Source organism: Gopherus evgoodei, chromosome 1 (assembly GCF_007399415.2).
Source record: "Gopherus evgoodei ecotype Sinaloan lineage chromosome 1, rGopEvg1_v1.p, whole genome shotgun sequence".
Taxonomy (NCBI): Eukaryota; Metazoa; Chordata; order Testudines; family Testudinidae; genus Gopherus; species Gopherus evgoodei.
The window spans coordinates 308,426,605-308,446,040 of record NC_044322.1 but is presented as its reverse complement, the minus strand read 5'-3'; the positions used below and the strand labels follow the sequence as shown (position 1 = coordinate 308,446,040).

Here is a 19,436-nt window from a genome sequence, read left to right as displayed (position 1 = left end):
CGTTTTTCATCTTCAGAGCCCTTCACAAACATGACCTAGTGAATGTAAATATCAGTCAACATAACTGTATCTTGTGCAATTCCCTGCACACTTATACAAACATCATGGAACAGGTTCCTTGCTGCAGCCAAAGGCTCTTCAGTGCCGTGGGGGTGGGGAGCAGACAGGAAGTCAGGTGTGGATCCCCAGCACAAATTAGAGCATCACAGGTTGTTCCTACCTGAACTAGCTGGTAATGGTACCCAAGGGGATGTTCACTAGCTGAGGAAAGATGGAATATAGCCATGTCTCCTCCCCCTCCCCCTCTCAGTCCCTCACTAACCCCTGTGGCAAGGGTTGTGTGGGGAGAGAATGGTGTGGGAGATAGCTAGGACAGCTCTTCTTTGAGTGATGTCCCTGGTGTGCTCCACTTCAGGTGATTATGCACCCCTGTGCCTCTAGTCAGAGAATTTCAACAACAGTGCCTGATTGGGCCACAATGCGCTCTTCTTGTCTCACACCGGCAGTGGTGGTTAATAGCGCTGTGCACCCAACCTTTCTCTTCAGTTCCTTCTCAACCACCCTTGGTCTGAGTCAGAGCTCAGGCAGTGCCTCTGCACAACTTACCTTTAGATATAGGATTAGCAGTATAGTTTGGTAGATAGATTAGTTAGTTAGGAAAAAAACTCTTCTTTTTCTTCTCCCCATTAAAAAAATATTATTTTTCATTTTACATTTTGTTCATCCCTCTTGCAGGCAACTTCACTTGAGAATGCTCAGGTCTCTGGGCTTTAAATATTGCCTCTCCTGCCGGGAGGCAATTCCAGTCTTGGATGGACAGTCCCAGTGTGTCTGCTGCTTGTGGGGAAGCTCACGTACCTCAGAAGTGCTTCCATTGCCACAGCCTTGAGGTCTGTGCCAGGAAAGCAAGGGACTTTAAACTAAAACCAGTCCTTATGGAGAAGTCTGTCTGCCTGCCCTCAGACCCGGGACTGCAAACTCCTCCTGGTCACTTGGCTTCTGGCTGACCTCCCTCACCGACCCTGCACTGGAGGGACCAGCCTCCCAAAAAATGGACAAAGAAGAGAGTTACCACCTCTCCTCCAAAGGGAAATGTGAAAAAGATGCATTCTCCAAGTCTCCACATCATCAGTACTGATTGTGGCATGGCTGAGTATTTATGAGTCAGTAGGATCCTTGGGTACTGCTAAAGCCAAAGACCGTAAGTGGGCAGGCTCACAAAAGGACTGCAGAGACAACACTGCTGCTTCTACCATGACACTGACTGCGGCAGCTAAACATTCGGTACTGAGCACCTCTGCAGCACCTCAGCTTATAGCTCCATCTTCTGGCTCTCTAAGACATAGCGCAGAGACATTGGCACCGCAGCCTGCTTTACCTCCTTCAGTACAGTCATCTTCAGCACTGATTCTCACAGTGCTGCAACAACTCCCACTACCATAACAATCCTGGTACTGTAGCAATTACTGCTGATGCCATCTTCAGCATTGCAACCTCCTGGAATGCAGCAGTTTCTCCAATACAAGGACTTAGTAGTTGCTACAGCATGGAACCACTGCTTCTTGGTACCGACATAGCTGTGGTACATTCAGCACCATTATTACACACGCCAACAAACAGATCTTCTCCTCCCTTTCATAGCAAGGAAGAGGACGATGAGGAGGGAGATGTTTATTCCTCACACTGCTCTTCACCCATCCAGGGAATTGTCAGACCAGACCTACAGAAACAGCCAGGACACCCTTGCATGGTTGACCCCGGGGTAGTATGGACATCCATGGATGCCACCACCAATGCCATTCCTACCACAGTGGCCATGTTGGGACATGTGGACTGTATATAGGCAACATTATTCCAAGCCTCCCAGCACCCCTGGGAGATGCTTTCTATCAGCATCAGAGGCGGGGGTGGGGCAAGCCCCCTGAGGAGACTTTTGAGGAAACAGAGGAGGCTCTAGATCAGGAAGCCATTCCAACAAGTAACACCTCTTCTTCTCCAGAGGAGAGCATCACGCCTCCACCACCTACAACAGGAGACGATTTTAAACAATTTCAGGAGCTGTTTAAAAGAATTTCAGACATGCTCCAAATCCCCCTGGAAGACATTGCTGAGTCCCAACACAAGTTGTTGTACATATTACACACCTCAGACTCATCCAGAATTACTCTTCTCATAAATGAGGCACTCGCTAATCATGCCAAGATAATCTGGCAGACCCTGCAACAACGCATCCTTCTTGTAAAAGGATGGATAAGAAGTATTATGTTCCGTCGAAGGGCCTAGAATTTCTATTCTCACAACCCCAACCAAACTCAATGGAGGAACAGGGCAGGCAACACTATTCAAGGACTACCCCATATGATAAAGAATGGAAAAGATTGGACCTCTTTGGTCATAAGGCCCATTTGTCAACAACCTTGAAGTTCAGAATAGCCGATTATGAAGCATTGATGGCATAATACAATCACACAAATTACTCCAAAATGTCCCAATTTATTGACCTCATCCCTGAAGACAAAAAAGAACACTTTAAGTCAGTTATCTCTGAAGATCTGAAGGCCATCTCCTGGCAAGAACAGCTCTGCAGGTATTCTTAGACACAGCAGACATAGTGGCAAGATCCATCACAAATGCCATAGTGATGCAATGTGCCCCTTGGCTCCACTTCTCTGGGTTCCCAAAGGAGGTACAATCCACCATACAGTATCTTGCCTTTGAAGGGCCAAAATTATTTGCAGGTAAGACCAATGAGTCCCTCCACACATTGAAAGACTCTAGAGTGACTCTTTGGTCTTGAGGCATCTACACACCTGCACAAAAATGAGGCAGATATTACCTATCAGAATGCTCATGACTGGTGCCTTACATGAAACCAGAAAGGCAGTACAACACCCAGGGGCAGAGGCAAAGACTCTGTAATGGGGCAGGATTCACCACCGTAGTGCCTCTCACTGGCTGTCCTGGGAATTAGCTCTTGGCCCTTCCAGTCCGCCTTCAGCTATTGGTGTTATGCCTGCTGTCACTGCTGTCTCCACTCACTTCCTGGACTACCGCGTCCTCTTCTGGGCATGGTCCTCCAGCTGTGCCCCCATTCTGATATCTTCCCCCCTTCCAGGGGACCAGCAGTCCTTAGTCCCGCCACTTGCCTCAGTGGCCAACTGCAATCCAAGGTCCAGCCCCTCGCCTCAGGGGAAAACTTCAGTCTGGATACTGGCCACTCTCCTCATTGGCAAGTGGGATACTAGGATGGGGGGACCGAGGCCCACCTGCTACTCTGGGTCCTGACCCAGGGACCCTATAGCCGGCAGTCACCTACTGCCCTCCTCCAGCCTGTTGCCTATTTAACCTGGGCCACTTCCCCCATAGCCCTAGCCCCAATCAGCCCTTGTAGCAAGGTCCCAGCCTGGCAGTGGTCAGCTAGCAGTTCACCCTCACATTCTGCTGCCCCTGCCCAGCACTGCACTGTCTATAGCACTTCTTCAGGCAGCCAGTTCTCCTCCCTTGCCTTCCAGGGAGAGACTCCCTTCTGCTCTGCTGAGCAGCCCTTTATATATGGCCCTCACCGGCCCTGATTGATTGCTCCAGCAAGCCTTCCCCCATTGATGGGCTCAATAAGCCCTTTCCTGATTTGTGGGTTCTGTGCAGCCTCCTTGGTGCTGCTTTTAACCCCTTCTTCTCCCTATGTGGGGCAGCCACCCCACCACATACTCACAAGACATAGGCCACTCTCGTCTCAACCTCTTATGTCACAACAATCTGGATAAAAACATCAAATTTGAGGGTTTGGTTGAGGATCCAAGAGACTTCCCCCAATTCCAGGTGCCGAAACCACTTCCTACCAACCATCCCTTTACAGACTATTTGACACCATTCTAACCAGGATGGCAAATTATTACTTCAGATAAATGAGTACTGGAAATTATCAACACTGTTTATTCCATCCAGTTCACCTTCATTCCCCCCACACACCCACCTGTCCCTCCTCCTAGGGGCACTGGAACAATTTGTACAGTGGTAGTGCTGAGAGCCATTGAACCAAACAGTAAACGCTGTATATGACAGAAACCACTAGAAGCCAGGGGCCCAGCAACCCTAGTTTCAGCATCTGTGCCCCCTCCCAGCTATCTCACGAGCACCTTCTAAGACTGGAACTAGACCATCTCCTGCAATTGAGTGCAGTAGAACCAGTACCAGTACAACACAGAGGGAAGGGCTTTTATTCCCATTATTTCTTAACCGAGAAGAGCGGAGGCTGGAGGCCCATTCTCGATTTGAGAAATGTCAACAAATTTGTCAAAACATAATGGTTCAGGATGGTTACTTTAACAACTATAATCCCAGTGCTGGAATGAGGGGACTGGTTTTTGGCCCTCGTCCTGCAAGACACATACTTTCACGTTGCCATATATCCGTCACACATGCAGTTCCTCTGATTTATTTTTGGGCAAGATCACTATCAATACCAGGAACTGCTATTTGGCCTGTCCATCACCCCCTGAGTTTTTTCCAAAGTTCCAGCAGTGGCAGTGGCCTTCCTGCGCAAATAAGGGGTCATGATATACCCATATTTAGACTATCTACTCAAGGCCCATCACAATATCACCATATCAATCTCCTATCTACCAGGCAGTCTGAACATCCAGAGGACATGTTGAGCGGAAAATTCTCCCACAATCATGAGTGAGAAATAAATAATTTGTCAGTACAGAACATATTCTGACAAGGGGTTTTCCCAACAATACATCTATTCACCATGAACAGCAAATGTCCAACATTTTGCTCCAGAGCGGGCTTGGGACCAGGATCCCTAGATAACACCTTCCTCTTCAGATGGAATGCACCTTTCCTTTATGTTTTCCCTCCTAGTCTGTTGTTGTCCAGGATCATACAGAAGATCAAGTCCGATTAATCCAGGGTCATTTTGATAGCCCCCACATGACCCAGACAAACTTGGTTCCCGCACCTGCAGCAGAGATCAGCATGTTCACCACACATTCTCCCACTTCTTCCACATCTCCTGTCACAAGATGCAGGCCAGATCTTGCACCTGAACCTGGTGATACTTCACCTGAGGGCATGGCTTCTCCATGGTTCCAAGGCAAGGAGATGATCTGCTCAGAAGAGGTGAAGGATATCTTGTTAAACAGTAGGCAGTTGACTAAATACTCTACTTACCTCCACAAATGGAAGAGATTCCACACCTGGTGCCAGAACAAACAAATCAGAGCCACTAACTCCACTCTACCACTAGTCCTGGACTATATGCTTGAACTAAAAATATTGGGTCTTTCACTGAGCTCACTTAGAGTGCAGCTTGCAGCTATCACAACCTTCTACCATAAAGTGGATGGTTTTTCGGTCTTCGCCCATCTAATTACAAAATGATTCTTACGAGGTGTACAGAAATTCTGTCCTGAACTCAGAATCCCAATGCCTCCATGGAATCTTAACTTACTGGACCTCCATCTGAACCCTTGGCTACCTGTTCGCTATTACGTCTATCAATGAAATTAGCCTTCATTGGTGCCATCACATCTGCAAGATGCGTAGGAGAACTTGGGGCTCTCATGGCATAACCCCAATACGTGATCTTTTTCAAGAACAAGGCCATCCTTAGACCACATCCTAAATTTCTACTGAAAGTACCCTCTTTGTTCTACCCTAACCACCCTATCCATCTTCCCTAAATTCCATAAGAACAGGCAAGAAGCAGAACTCTATACTTTGGATGTCAGAAGAGCACTAGACTTTATTTCAAACAGACTAAACCATTCAGGGAGGCACCAAAACTGTTTCTCTCTACTACGGAGAGATCTAAAGGAGAAGCCATATCTAAGTAGAGACTCTCTAAATGGATTTCCAAGTGCATTTACCTCCGCTACTGTCAACATAAACTGCAACTCCCCACTGAGGGCTAGAATACATTCTACCAGGTCTCTCTCCACATTGGTAACCTTCCTTAAAAATGTACCTGTGATGTTGCTTTATAGAAATATGAATGTAAATATGACATAACTGGAATATATTTTATGCCAGATATGCCATGTAACATATCTTTCCAAAGGTTATGTTCTTCTGCATGTATTCATCCTATTCATATATGTGCATTTTTATATCTGAAGTTATGAGCGTTGGCTCTATGCTTGTATTTAAAGTGTTTGCTGTAGAAAGCACCCGAGGCACATTTGGTCAACATAGTGTGAAGGGGTTATTCAAGTAATTGGGAGTACTTGGTTAACAATGGACCTTGATAGACGCCAGTCCACATCTGAGCTTTCCTGGGAACGTCCTGTAAAAAACTGAGTCATGCATGGATTTGCTCCAAAACTCCATTTTGTATCTGGATTCTACACAGGGGGAAGGAGTTTCCACCCACAAGAGAAAGTCTATTTAAGCCTCTGGAAACTCCTCCATTTTGTTTTCAGCTGGCTCAAGAGATACCCTCTCCACCCCAAAGAGATGCCTGAAAGAAACTGGAACAAAGGACAGTAACTACAGCGGTATTAGTGATTGCTGGACCCAGACTAGAAGGAGGCTGGTCTGTCAAAGAAGCTTATTGGAACATCTCTGAGGGTGAGTTTTCCTGCATTCAGCTTTCTAGTGTATTAGCTTAGACTTGCATGTTTTGTTTTATTTTGTTTGGTAATTTACTTTGTTCTGTCTTTTATTACTTGGAACCACTTAAATCCTACTTTTTGTATTTAATAAAATCACTTTTTACTTATTAATTAACCCAGAGTATGTATTAATACATGGGGGGTGGGGTGGGGTGGGGTGGCAAAAAGCTGTGTATATCTCTCTATCAGTGTTATAGAGGATGAACAAAGAAATAAATGGATTTAGTTGGGGTTTGGGCCCCATTGGGAGTTGGGTATCTGAGTGCTGGAGACAGGAGCACTTCTTAAGCTGTTTTCAGTTAAGCCTGCAGTTTGTGGAGAACGTGGTTCAGACTTGGATCTGTGTTTGCAGCAGGCAAGTGTGTCTGGCTCAAACAAGGCAAGTCACTGAAGTCCCAAGCTGGCAGGGAAAACAGGCTCAGAGGTAGTCTAGGCACATCAGGTGACAGTCCCAAAGAGGTTTCTGTGATCTAACCCATCACAGTACCTATTAAAGACATATATAAAGCAGCCACTTGGACATCAGACCACACATTCATTCAGCACTATATAACTGAGCAAGACTTGGCATCCAACACTTTGTTGGGCCTCATGGTCCTATCATCGATCACAGATTCAACTCCGAAGCCCCTCCTTTCCACTGAGGGGAAACTGTTCTACAGTCACCTGAAGTGGAACACCCACAGGGACATCACTCGAAGAAGAAAAGAAGATTATTCATCTAGTGCAGTAACTGAGGTTTTTTGAGATGTGTCTCTCTGTGGGTGCTGAACAGCAAAGGTGAACAGTTGCAATTGCAAGTTAAGTACTGTATATCTTTTTTTGGCTTTTGTTGATATTATATCAAGTGCACAGGTCCCGCCACCAATGACACCGCATACACCATCTGCCAAGGGGGCTGTACTGCCAGCCCAGTGTCAGGAACAAAGTGTGCTGTATGGGAGTGACGGGTCTCTGAATCAGTTTAGCTCCTGGAACATGTGTGTCTCAGATTACACTTCTGTTATATCTGTATGTTGTGGTAACCTGTTACAAAAACCAAACAAGCACCTTCCAAGTTACATAATGCACAGCAGCTTGTAGTTGTTGCTTATGTGAAACAGTAAATTCAAACAACTGTGTTCACTGTTTGTATCTATGACATTTATCTCTATGCACGTCAGTCCATCTTCTAAGTCTCAAAATCTAATACACAAAAAATTAAATGTATGTAAACTAAAGGACCTACAAACTTTATACTGATTCTTCTGTACTGCCACATCTATTGTTAAAATACTTTTTTACAATAGATTTATTGTACAGATACAGGTTTGATTTCCAGCTATCAGTGTAATACTAGACTGTTACTTTTTCTGTGTTCGTTTATCATTTACCTTCATTGACCCATGTGTCTTCTTCTTATGACATCATTTATCTTTATAACTTCTACCTGTAAAACCTATTCATTGTGCCTTCTTGAATATATCCCTTCAAAGCCTAGATAAATGGTTGTAAACAAACTGACTATTGAAAAATATAATAGGAATATAGAAACATGGGTCAACAGATCCTCTTGTCAGGTGCAAGAGTAAAAATCTGTGCATCCCCTTGAAAAATTGTTTAACTTATTCATATTTTTGTAGATTTAATTAAAACACATCTAAGTTAAACCATTAAAGGAGTATTTTAAAATCCACATATACTGTACTTCATTTAAAAATTGTTTGTTCTGCAGAATTATGTGTGACTTTACAGAAAATGTCTCCTCCTCTATTTTATATTTTTATGTTTAATAATTGTATATATTAAATTTATTGCACATAAAACTGATTACACAACTGTGCTGATCACACTAATAGCACTGCTTTTGGGCAGAGCGGCACTTTGCGATATCCCCTGTATAGTTTTTCTGGTAAAGATTAGTCCTGGGGTAAAATCCTGGCCCACTGAAGTCAGTAGCAAAACTCCCATTGAATTCAAGAAGACCGGTGAAATCCTGACCCTGTTATACACCTTTGCTATGTAATAACATGTCTACACTTAGGTTTTCCTACTTTAACTATAGTGTAGTTAAAGCAGAATCTTTTCTCTAGCATAGATGCAGGTATACTGGTATAAAAGTGCTTATATTGATTCACAGATTCCAAAGCCAGAAAGAACCACTGCAATCATCTAGTCACACAGGCCATAGAAACACCTCCAAAATAATTCCTAGAGCAGATCTTTTAGACAAAGATGCAATCTTGCTTTATAAATTGTCAATGATGGAGAATCCACCATGACCTTTGGTAAATTGTTCCAATGATTAATTACCCTCACTGTTAAAAATTTACACCTTATTTCCAGACTGAACTGTCTAGCTTCAACTTACAACCATTAGATCCTGTTATACCTTTCTCTGTTAGATTGAAAAGCCCATTATTAAATATTTGTTCCCCATGTGTGTACTTATAGACTGTGATCAGGTCTCCCCTTAACCTACTCTTTGTTTAAATTAAACATACTGAGTACCTTGTGTCTATCACTAATCCTTTAATCATTCTTGTGGCTCTTCTCTGAACCTTCTTCAGTTTTTCCACATTCTTCTTGAATTGTAGGGGTACCTGAACTGAACACAGTATTGCAGCAGAGATTGTATCAGTGCCAAATACAGAAGTAAACTAACCTCTTTACTTCTACTTGAGGCCACAGGGTCACTCTGGCAGTTCATGTTCAGCTGTTTATCCACCCTTACTCTTAAATCTTTTTCAGACTTACTGCTTCCCAGGACAGAGCCCTGATCCACACTACACAGTTAAATCGATTTAAACAGTGTTAAATCGATTTAACTCTGTACCCGTCCACACTACAAGACACTTTAAATCGATTTTAAGGGCTCTTAAAATCGATTTCTGTATTCCTCCCCAACAAGAGGAGTAACCCTAAAATCGATATTACTATATCGATTTAGGGTTAGTGTGGACGGAAATCGAAGTTATTGGCCTCATTCCTTTAATGTAGCTACGCAGAGTGCACCGCTCCGGAAATCGATGGTAGCCTAGGACCATGGACGCACACCACCGAATTAATGTACCCTAGTGTGGACGCATAAAATTGATTTTATAATATCGGTTTTATAAAACTGGTTTTAATAATTTCGATTTTATGCTGTAGTGTAGACCTAGCCAGAGTCCCCCATTCCAAAAGTATGGCCTACATTCTTTGTCCAATTTACATATAGTTGTGTTAAAACACACATTGTTTGCTTGCACCCAGTTTACCAAGCAATTCGAGTCTATAGCTTATTGTGGTTTGGTATAATTGCCACTGTACTAGGTTGTTTACTGGCATAACTATATCAGCAAAAAATCACCTCCCTAATTGACATAGTTGTCCCTGCCTGCAGGTATATGGGATCTTGGGGAGCAATTACCACACAGGTGGGGTGCAAAATAAACTTTATTAAGAAAATGCAAAAACAGGGAAAATTTAATAGTGAGGGGTATGGGGTTTGTTAAGGTAGGCAATTGGGGAGGGAGTTCTTTTAGTATAGTATAGGGGGTTTCAATAGTGGGGTACAATACAGTGGGGTACAATACAGTTGGTAACCAACTAACACTGAAGTATAAATGTAACAGGTAGCTAACAATTTCTAGGTAAAGGGTGTGTCACAGCAGCATATAACCAACTAACAGTTATGGGTAAAATGTGTTAAATAACCAACAACTCTAGGTAAAAATGTGTCACAGTGGTGTAAATATAAAATGTGAGGTGTGTGAGAGAGAAAAAGGGTAACCAATGGAGTTTTATGCTAGACTTCAGTAATACAATTGAGGTTTGGCAGCAGTAGGAGCGGGGTGAACACGTGGGGGAAGGGATTAAAAGAGAGAGAGAGAGAGAGAAAGGCAGTGGTAGAGGAATGAGATTAGGGGATGGGGGAAGAGGAGCACGTGGTGGAGCAGAAACCAAAGATAGAGGCGCTACAGAGGGAGATTTAAACTCAGGGAGACACAGAGAGCAGACAGGCTGCAAGTTTAAACAGCAGAGAGACTGCAATGAGTGACTGGGGAGCTCGGGGGGGGGGGATTGGGGCAGTGGGAAGACAAATTCAAATAGTAAAAACCTTATCTATTCCCTAACTTAATCAAACTTATATAAAATGACAAGCAGCTACAGAATACAACCAGGCAATGATTTTCTAAACTTATCTTAACCAACAATTAGGCAACACAACAAATATCACAGAAACTTACAAGCTCTACAATCTTAACCAACTATGATTTATTAAATTAAAAAAAAAAAAACAAGACCTATGGTGCACCTTATGCTATGGGGAGGTTACAGAGGGCAGAGTGGTATGTATCCAGGACCCAGCTCCCAAGGAAGCCAAGGGATGGTAGCTACAGCGGTGGATACAGCTGAAAGCAGAGAGCCCCAAGGCAAAGCCCACAGTAGCAGAGCTTAGCAGTGGCAAAGAGCCCTGTAGTTTAAGAGAGGTTTTAAGACACAGACCAAGGTTTAGCTTGAGTCTGTGTGCTGGGGAAACAGGGCTAGCAGCTAAAATAATAAAATAAAAGTATAGAAAGTTTTACTGAGGGATTCTTACCAGTCCCCAAGGCAGCAGCAAAGGCAGAAGCAGCAGCAACATCAGAAGAGGCAAGGATGGTTCTGTACAGTCTCAATAATCAGGAGATCTCTCAGGTAGCAATTCGTTCTTCGTGGGGGGGGTTTTCAAAAACAGGGGTACGCTCAAAAATAAAATGAGAGCGGAGAAAGGACCCCCCAGAACCCCTGGCTGATCAGACCAGGCAGCAATGCAGGAACCTTTCTGAGGTGTGTTTCAAAAATGTCTGGTTTTAAAGGCAAACTTGGGCAGTTTCCCACCAGTAATCCTGATAGGCTCCCTCTGTCACAGGGGAGGGGGCACAGGGGAAAAACTGAAGGTAAGCCCAGAGACTTGCCTGGACATAGTCCTGTGCAATAGGTGACTCAAGAGCACATGAGACTATGACTCATGCCCAGGATCTTAAAACCACAATAGGCCTTGCAGCTCTGGACATTGCCTACCCTACACCAAGCCCAGGTTCAACGAGGTGATAACAGGACTAACCCTTTGAAAAGGGCAGTGGTCCCACTTAGCATGCAGCACAAGTGGCCATCCCTTTGAGAAGGGCAATGGCTCTTGTTAAACAACTTAAGGGGCCCTCCCTTTGAGAAGGGCAGTGGCCCTGGTAAACAACTTAACAGCCAGGGAAGGGCGGCCACAGGAGAACAGAAAACAAAATGGAGTCTGGGGAAACAAAATGGAATAGGGGAATAGCTGTAACGGACAATAGTTATGTCATTAAAGTTTTGTATGTGCAGCCCAGCACCAAGTCTTAGTCTCTTCTGGGGTACATAGCGTCAATTGTGTGAAATTCTGTAATGATTTTTGGGGAGTGGACAAATGCTCACTAAAGACTAGAGAGGGGTTGAAACAACCAGACTTATTCATTTGTGACATACTTATATTTGCATCTATTGTAGTTCTCCAACTGTGCATCAATCCTTTGTGCTACTTACCTAGCTAGTCAAGGCTAAAAGGTCCCTGTTAGCACACTTTATTGATGCATTAAGAGGTCAATTTTATTATTATCGTAGCGCCCAGGAGCCCTAATCATAGACCAGGACCCCATTGTGCTAGGTGTTGTACAAACATAAATAAAAAAGAGGTCCTAGCCCAAACAGCTTATTATAAGACAAAAGACATCAGATACAGACAGATGGGAGAATATAAGAAACAAGTTGACACATTAAGCCACAGCCCTGTGTTGGCAGTGGTGAGCCTCCCTTCTCCAGCACAAGTTCTACAAGGAATTGTACCAAAAGGATTGGGCCATCCTAATGCTGCCTAGCTGCAAGGACTCCTGCTGTGCCTGGCAGTAGGCTGAGAGTGAAGGGAACTGGGGAGTAACTCATTGCATTTTCTCTTGCCCTGGTGCAACAGCACAGAGAAAGACACAGGCTAGACCTATGTAGTCATTTAATTACACAGGCTATTTCTTTAATTTTGTAGAGAATTTTTAATCTGAGAATTAATCCGTTTGTTTTCTCTGGATACACTATGAGAAATTAATTGCTAAAGACTAGCTCTTAACATTATTTGCTTATACCCTGGAAATGTTGTTTCTGTCATATACCCCAGGCTTGACTATGAATGTGAGCAGGCAACTGGGGAACCAGCGCCATTGCCAGCATGTTGAAACAGCATCAACAGCTTTAACATAGAATCTCCTGTAGAAGTGAAGTGAGAGAGGTAAGAAGCAAGACTCTGTGTCGTCCAGTATCAGTGATTTTCCCAGGATGACAACCCAGACTGACACTTTGCTATTCTTGAGGAGTTACTGTTTTGGCTGGCCAGTACCCTACCAACAGCTGGAGAGATAGGATCAGCAACATCATGCCTGGTTAAATTGGCTTTGGATGATACCAAGCCAAGTCTATGAAAATGGGAGCCAGGGCAGGGGCGGTCAGTGCCCGTTTAGCTTCTCTCTGGTGATTCTGACCTGTTTTCATTGTTCTAGTCTGGTAGCCTCTGGCCATGGCTGAACTGCTGAGTAGCTAAAGCTGCACAGATATAACACAAGAAAAAGAGTGACATATTGTAATGACAGTTTTGTGTTTGTAGCTTGTGCTGTCATGCAGTGAAATTATCCCTGCCCAGACAATATGGAGAAATACTCTGCTGTGAACTAATAGTCAGCTTTAGGAAGTGCTCAGGACACAGCCAGACATACTTGGCTCCTAGGTCAAGAAAGCACAGGCAAGCTTAATCCTGTTTCACTTTTGTGATGATGGTAATATAACCACAGTATGAACAATGGACTTTTTAGTGTAATTGCAGCTTGTGAATGATCTGAAATGAAAAAAATCACTGATGACTGTGCCCAATGCCCAGCTGTTATACAGTAGCCCATATGCTCCCCTCTTTTCCACAGAGCAGTTGGGCATGAATCATGCTGCAAAGGTGTTTGAGGAAGTGGTGTGCAAAGGGGGGAGAAGGTGGGCTGCTAGGGCACTGCATAGCTGCCACCAGTCCTTCTGCAGAAGAGCTGCTATGTGGCTAAAATTTGTGCAGCTGATGGAGGTGTGCGGAAAGGTGAGAGAACAGTTGCAAACCTTCCATTGACTTCAGGAGTAGCTGAGGTGGTGATTTAATTGTTTTGTACTCAGTCTTGTAATGTCCAGTTTCCTTTATCTTGAAGTCTGGGTTCCCAAGTCCACTCCTGCAATAGGTTGTTGTTACTCATGATGTCGGCACCATGTTCTCCCACTGTTCAGTCACAGTTCAGAACAAGCACATTAATGGTCCCAATCCCCCACTGATATAAAACTGTATAGCTGAGGATCTGACCCTAATGTTTATAAAAATCTGCATTTTTCAGGTAAATGTTGTAACAGAAGGCAATTAGTGCCTGGTCCAATGTCCATTTACCTCAGTGGAAAGGCTCAGTGGGCTTTGGCTTGGATTCTAACACATTGATTTAAAGACGTTGTCTTTTCTAACATTAAAATACCCAATTAAAAGTGAAAAAATAAGGGGCAAGTGCACCCCTGTTGTGACTGAACTTTGTTACCCTTTGGTGTCTGTTTGGTGGTCTCTTTCCAGTTCCCAGTGGGCAGATAGCTAAATGTCTCTCAAAAAAGAATACCACAATAGGCTCTTATTGGCACAGCCGCTGTCAGTGTTTGGAAAGAAGTTCTGGGTTATACTGAGATGGAGATGAGCCACCCTCTGAAACCTAAAGATAGTACTGCAATGTCAGATTTGAACCACATTAGTGGAGTGGAAACTTGTACTGCTACTTCCCAAGCTGTACCTGTTTAGCGAGTAAATAATAATACCTTGCTCGTGTACAGTTATTTTCCTCAGTGGATCTCAAAATGCTTTAGAAAGGAGACAGGAATCATCACCATTTTACAGTTGGAGAAACTTAGGCATAAAGCACTGGAGTCCAATATCAGCCAGCAGCAGAGCTGGGGTTAGGACCAAGGTCTCCTGATTGTCTGGCAGGTGATTGAGTCCCTAGGCAACATCATCTAGAGCACTTTGTTTTCTCAGCCTGTCAAGCCAACCTGTTGCACAAATGCTATATTCACACACAAATTAAAACCTGTTTTAAAATGAAAAAAAAACATAGTGAAAGATTTATTTAAATAGTTTAAATAGAAGTTGGCCTCATGTCATCCCATGCCCTAAACCAGTATACTTTTAAAGCTTCTATTGAGTTAAGGAAGTGTGATTTACATAAAGCAAACTAACTAAAAGCACATGATGTTCTGTTTGCTATGTACTTCACCTTTAAAGCTGGCTACTGGAGAGGCAACTGTGAAACTACCGCTATTGTGCCTGAGGCAAAATTTTACAGAGTGAGTCACTGTGCGTGCTCTTTCTCTGACACTTTGCATTTATTCTTTCTTCAGTAATTTTCCTGCATGTTGAGATAAATCACCCCAAAATGGAAAATGGAAAACACAGATATAATGTAGTTTGCTATTAGAGTTTGTGGAAAACAGTTCATGACTGTAATGACTGGCAATGGCTATCAGTTTGAGGACAAGTTTAAAATTAAAATAGGATTTCTCATGAGAGAGGAAATTTCCCCTCTGGTAGAATTAGTAAGATTTTTTTTCTTCCCATGGGGCCAGATTCTACCACCCTTCCATATGGTGAGTAACACCATCAGAAAGACAAATCAATGCATTCCATCTCAAAAAACCGAGAGGCCAAACATGAACTCAACCTCAGCTGGCTTGGAATGAAATTTACTCATTCCATAAATCCCGTATACCTTGCTGGTACTCTTGTCAGCACACTTTCCTTCAGAGCCCACATCTAGAAGGTGAGCATATGAAACAACATTCTCAGCAAGTAGGGTGCAGACTTGTCCACTGATAATGTGGCATTGCATGGACAGTGAGTCTGGTGAGACTCTGTACTTTGGAAGGGGAAACCACATAGTGACCCTGGCTGGAGGGTTGAGTCGCAAAGAAGAAGTTGCAACTCCTGGAGCAAAAGAAGGGCTGCAGAGTGAGAGAAAGGACAATGAGTTGAGAGACTGCAAGGGGTGGTGTTGGACTTGGAAGAGAGCTAAGCCCCAGAACCAGGTGTTACCTACAGTATGCCTTGTGACAGGCATGCAGAGCTTGCAAGGCTGAATTATCAAGTATATTGTGTATCCAGTAAAATATGTTGCTATTAGGCATGACTAATTTTGTGGTATAACTTATTAGTAGCAGACTCCTGGAACAGCAAATGAGATTTTAGAATTTCCTAGTAACTTATCTTTGCATATATTTTTGCATGGCAAAGTTAGGACTAGCTGAGAGTTGGAAATGAGGTGACATGGTAATAGACAAGGAAGGATTATGTGGCTGTGGGGATCAGGAAGGACCCCCTGGGCTAGGTGTTCATTGTTTTATAAAAGTATAGAATTTTGTAGTGTTACTTTTCCAGGGTCTGGTCTATTTCAAAACAGCTTTTGAAACACTGATCTTTAAACCTTTCTTTGAGAATGAATACACGTGTGTGCACGCACACACACAGACAATCACAACTGAAATACAGCAAGCTCTGGGACGGCAGATGGGCAACAACCATGTACAGCTGTGGTTCTCAAACTTTTGTACTGGTGACCCCTTTCACATAGCAAGCCTCTGAGTGTGACATCCCTTATAAACTGAAAATACTTTTTTATATATTTAACACCATTATAAATGCTGGATGCAAAGCAGAGTTTGGGGTGGAGGCTGACAACTAATGACCCCCCATGTAATAACCTTGTGACCCCCTGAGGGTTCCTGACCCCCAGTTTGAGAACCCCTGATGTACAGAAATTGTGGGATGGGAAAGTTTGACCGAAGACAACTTTTAAAATCTATTACTAAGTTCCCACTTCTCTTTTTTTCTGTAAACATCAGGGGCCTAATCTTTCACCATTCAAATGACTTTGAGTTAGAACATCAGCTGGTATATATTAAAATCACTCCATTGACTTTAGTGGAGCCATGCCAATTTATCCCAAATGAATATCTTTTTTGCTGTTGACATCCATCAGAATTGGGATGGTCCCCAAAAGGCTTCATCTCAGTGTAACTTTGGAGTTAGGGATTCTTGTTGGAAGCAAATTGTAAAATGATCTGTTGTGGATGATATGGGAGCAGGGAGATTTGAAAAGGGTGGGGTGTGAGAGAGAGATACCGTGATACAGGAATATTTTAAAAATTCTTTCACATAGAAAGAAACTGTCTCTATCTGTGGAATGTAGAAAGTCATGGGATCTTTACAGCTGTGGAATTTACAAAGTCCTGAGGGCTTAGTTAAGAAGTTACTAATTACCTAAAAGTACTGGGACAAACCGCAGCTACTGTAAATTGGCATAGCTCCTTTGACATCAATGGAGATATGCCAACTAACACTGGCTGAGGAGCTGGCCCACTATTTTTGCTTACCATACATTGTCTTTCACTTTTCCTTGTGGTTCCAACCCATGTCCCTAAATAGGGTTACCAGATAGCAACTGTGAAAAAATGGGACCGGGGCTGGGGGGTAATCAGTGCCTATATAAGAAAAAGTCTGAAAAATCAGGACTGTCCCTTTAAAAACGGGACATCTGGTCACCCTATATCTAAATTATCCACTCAGTATTGAGCACAGAATATGTTTTGATCTCTTCTGAAAGCAAAGCCCTGCAGATGAGTGTTGACTGGTTCCTGGGAGAGAAAACCAATTAAAAAGGGAGTTTGCTGAATCTAGAGGGATTTGTTGATACATTCATAACAGTAGGTGGATTAATCTTCCTTTTCCCCACTTCTCCAAACTCCTTTTCAAAACATTCTTTCGCAGTGTTTTAAAACCACTACTACCGGTAGATTTTTACATCTCCTCCATGCATACCTGAATGGTTGTGCATTACTTGTGTCTGATCTGTCCTGTCTGAAAACTAGACTGTAAGTTTGCTGGGGCAGGAACTTTGTGGACTTTTTTATTTTTGAATCATCAAACTTGCTGTAAGCAGTGGATGAATAATAACCTAGCCAAATTCCAGGCTGGTAACTTAAATGGAATGCCAACTTCTGAATGGAGATTGGTGTCTCTTGTTATCTCTGTTTAGATGCACTAGCAGCAGTTAGGTCAGGTCTACACTTAAATTAGATCAATGTAGTTGTGTTGCTCAGGGCTTTGAAAAATGTTGTGCCCTGTACTACACAGTTAGGTTGACCTCATCCCTTGTTACCAGAACTGAAGAAAGGATATTTAATAAGGACCCCCACCTCCCAGATAGGCCTGAGCCTCAAATTAGGATCTGTCACCTTTGGTCGCTGCAGAAATTACATTAATCACTCTTAAAGGGGGTAAACAAATGAGATTTATTAACAAGGCAGGATAATACAAAATAGAATAGCTTGGTGGTTTAAACAAGTACGAGCAGGCTTAAAGCCTAGATCCATCTAGAAACCAAACGGGCTCAAATAATATAAAAAAGTTTCGACATTACTCCATCTGTCAAAAATGGCTGGAAACTGGATGGAGTCAGCTCACTCAGAAACCCTCTCTCTCCCAGGGAGCCAGGATCAGGAACTTGAGGACCATGCCACCAGGGGATCAGGAACCACTCATTGACTGGAACAGGTAAGCCTTCTCCGATGGAACAGGTAGGTGGTAGGTGTCTTCTCTCAACGATTATGCAAATAAGCACAGACTGTCTCAGTGCTCCATCCTGCTGTTTTCCTTTTTCTCTAACCAACTATCCTGCTAACTGCCCTGAACCTTCTCAGCTAACATTCCTTTAAACTTGTCCAATCAAAATAAGCATCTCAAAAGGAGTGCCAAATCAAGCAACAAGACAGCCAAAATGAAGGGTAAAAGACAACAAGAAAACAAAATGGCTAACATCCCCAACAATTCCCCTCCTTGACGGTTAGAATGGCTTTAGACCTCCTATGCTGTCATACCTCTAACTATGTTGCATATAAGATACTAACTTAACCTAGGATTACGATGAACAGTTACACTATTCTTGAAGGAATTAATTTGAAACTGTTACCGTTTACTGTTCTTACCCTTCTTCTACCCAAAATGTTAACAATATTACATACACAACAATTAACACTTGAATGATTAATAATACAACCACAGGGTACAGTAAGATTTCCCATGCTCTGCTGAAATCTGTAGGGCTGCCAAAGAGGTTTACCCACCAGTGGGAAGAAGCCATTTCCCTCTGTAGCCTCCTTAAAATTCTTTGGATTTGTTGTGAGGAATGATGAACAGTCACCATAACCTCCTTGCTATCTTTCTGTAATTGCCTTAGGTGCTGTCTTAAATCAGGATGCTGCACTATCTGCCTACATACCAAAATGTTGACACCTCGATGGATTGGTTCAATATACTCATACAACAGGTAATTGGCTTGGGCAGTTTGTACATTAACTTCATGCATTGTAAAGTTAATATCTCACCCAATGATAGAAAATACTCAATATAAACTTATATTTGCATATGTGTCATGGGGTATTTTGTAATAAAAATTTACCACAAATTCTTTACAGCAACTTCATAGACAAATGCATTTTGAGTCTATGAACTTTTTCCTCCACACATGATTACAGATTGACACTACTGTATATGCTGTTCTTTTCATGGGCCCACTTATTTAGTTCCATGGGAAACTGGATAGAGTCATTAAATAAATATAATGGAGATATATCTATCTCCTAGAACTGAAAGAGACCCTGAAGGGTCATTGAGTCCAGCCACCTGCCTTCAATAGCAGGACCAAGTACTGATTTTGCTCTAGATCCCTAAGTGGCACCCTGAAG

General features: G+C 43.0%; 1 long non-coding RNA gene across 1 annotated transcript; it reads left to right on the top strand.

The window, feature by feature from the left end:
• Positions 1 to 12,794: 12,794 nt before the first annotated feature.
• On the top strand, positions 12,795 to 19,014 carry LOC115647288. Its single transcript, XR_003999252.1, has 3 exons — positions 12,795 to 12,870; positions 18,179 to 18,246; positions 18,929 to 19,014. It is a non-coding gene; the product is annotated as an uncharacterized LOC115647288 (long non-coding RNA).
• The last annotated feature ends 422 nt before the right edge of the window (positions 19,015 to 19,436 follow it).